This window comes from Palaemon carinicauda, chromosome 9 (assembly GCF_036898095.1).
Source record: "Palaemon carinicauda isolate YSFRI2023 chromosome 9, ASM3689809v2, whole genome shotgun sequence".
NCBI classification, from domain to species: Eukaryota; Metazoa; Arthropoda; class Malacostraca; order Decapoda; family Palaemonidae; genus Palaemon; species Palaemon carinicauda.
In genome coordinates this window covers 150,272,459-150,274,958 of record NC_090733.1, presented here as the reverse complement: position 1 = coordinate 150,274,958, position 2,500 = coordinate 150,272,459, and the positions used below count along the sequence as shown (strand labels likewise).

Sequence of the window (2,500 nt, the reverse complement as noted above, 5' to 3'; positions counted from 1 at the left end):
AAACATTTTTAGAAAATCCGGATTTGCTAACTATCCATGTATTTCATTCCCAATTTGCCTCTTTTTTTTTCTATCCAATACTAATATTTCCAAACTTTCTACATTATTCTTTCTTAAATAATGATATTCAATAAGAGTAATCTGTCATAGTTGACCGAATGTAAAGTTAAAGCATTTTAATATACTATGTATTTTTAATACTTGGTGAAAATACTTATTCCATTGTTACAGTCAATTAAATGTAAAGTTAAAGCATTTTGATATGCTGTGTATTTTTAATACTAATGAAAATACTTATTCCACTGTTAGTTGATCAAATGTAAAGTTAAAGCATTTTGTTATACTGTGTATTTTTAATACTTAATATAAAGTTAAAGAATTTTTATATACTGTGTATTTTTAATACTTAATGAAAATACTCATTCCACTGTTATAGTCGATCAAATGTAAAGTTAAAGCATTTTGTTATACTGTGTATTTTTAATACTTAATATAAAGTTAAAGAATTTTTATATACTGTGTATTTTAATATTTAATATAAAGTTAAAGAATTTTGATATACTGAGTATTTTAATACTTGATGAAAATACTTATTCCACTGTCAGTTGATCAAATGTAAAGTTAAAGCATTTTAATATACTGTGTATTTTTAATACTTGATGAAAATACATATTCCACTATCATGATATAAATTCTAGAAAACATTTTTTTTAACAATCAAAGATAAGAATACATGAATCAAATCAATTTAACATATGGAGAATATACAATTCCCACAACAGATATTTCTACCCCCATGGACGTTCGTTCTCCACGCCACTGACACGAAACTTCTCTGGCTTATGAAAAATAAAATAAAATACCCCGAATTCCCTTGCAATAGCTTACCCAGAAAGACCAGATAAGACAAGGGTACTATCGCTTGAGCAACGCATGCAGGATAAGACAACTTTCCTAAGAAAACCTTTACACTCTGTATTATTTGAAATGTTTTGTAATATCCCCCATAACGACAATGGTTTGAATAGAACTGCCAAATGTAGATCGTTCTACAAGTGAGCTACTATTATAGATTTACAGTATATTACAAATTAAAATATTTATAATGTTTGTGTGAATGTGTTAGTTTATACCCTGAAATTCCTAAAGGTCAACGACGAATTAGATAGGAGTGTATGAACAAAGCTTGTTGTTCGAATTTTGGGGTAAATCTTTGAAATTCAAGAGATTTTAGGACTAGGAAACATTACACTTGCAAAAACAAAAGTGGTTATACATAAAGATTATGTCCTATCCTTGTGTAAGACGGATACATATTACATCCTTTGTTTTAGCATTAAACGCATGTAGGTAGCATGCAAAAATTTTTAAGTCTTTTCACAATATTCTATAGTCAATTCTTTTAAGTGTGGCAGATTTGCACCGACTCGCAAGGGTGCCCTTTTTAGCTCGGAAAAGTGTCCTGATCGCTGATTGGTTGGACAAGATCATTTCTAACCAATCAAATAGCAGGGAACTTTTCCGCGCTAAAGGGCACCCCTGCGAGTCTGTGCAATTCTGCTTCACTTAAAAGAATTGACTATAGTAAATTTCTCTCCGGCTTGATACAAACTTAGATAGGCAGAAATAATTTACATAAATCTATTTTTTAATTACATTGATAAATCTTTTATAAAGTCTTTTGTGATTTAGTAATTAAAAACATTAACAATAACGTAAAAAATATTTTTTTTCACAAAATACGTTATTTCTGATAAGGAATCACAGATTAATCGAGTTCAATCAAGCAATTTACACACGACTGCAAATTGTGAGTGACCAATAATGAATGAATTTCTAAAACAAATAGTAGACTCTATGAGGCAGATTGACTTAACTCTGTATTTACAGTTTATATGTTACATATCTGTTTAATAATGCTACCTCTCTCTCTCTCTCTCTCTCTCTCTCTCTCTCTCTCTCTCTCTCTCTCTCTCTCTCTCTCTCTCTCTCACATATATATATAAATATATATATACATACATATATATATATATATATATATATATATATATATATTATATATATATATATATATACACCAGTTTATTTCATATTTTCCAAGATCTGTAAATTGGCTGATAAAAATATAAATAATAATAATAATAATAGGTGACTGAATATCTACACTTGGTGTAATCACAACAAAGTCATCTCCTAAGAATCAAATGTTAGATACTATTCCTTAATCCAAACTAAATAAATATACTTGTATCCAGAAAATAAAATTTATGAAAATATATGAAAATAAATCTAAAAAAAATCTATAATATAATGAAAATATAAAACAATACATATCAATAATTAAGTGAATAAACGTGAATAAATTTAAGAATTAATTGCATTCCTCACCCGAACCTATATCATTCAGGATCTGTTTTCCTTTGCACCAACAGCATACCTGAAACAAACAAACACAAAATGTTACAATGGTAAAATAATAAAAAAATAGGTATCTACA

General features: G+C 27.9%; 1 protein-coding gene across 4 annotated transcripts in view; it reads right to left on the bottom strand.

The window, feature by feature from the left end:
* shn (schnurri) overlaps window positions 1-2,446 on the bottom strand; it is a 68,199-nt gene extending 65,753 nt beyond the window's left edge. For 2 of the 4 annotated variants that reach the window (XR_011045555.1, XM_068380671.1), the window contains exon 1: window positions 2,392-2,446. The gene's annotated coding sequence lies outside the window, so the exon portion shown is untranslated. The remainder of the gene's footprint in view (window positions 1-2,391) is intronic. The other 2 variants (XM_068380672.1, XM_068380670.1) reach the window with 2 other exon arrangements.
* Window positions 2,447-2,500: the final 54 nt, after the last annotated feature.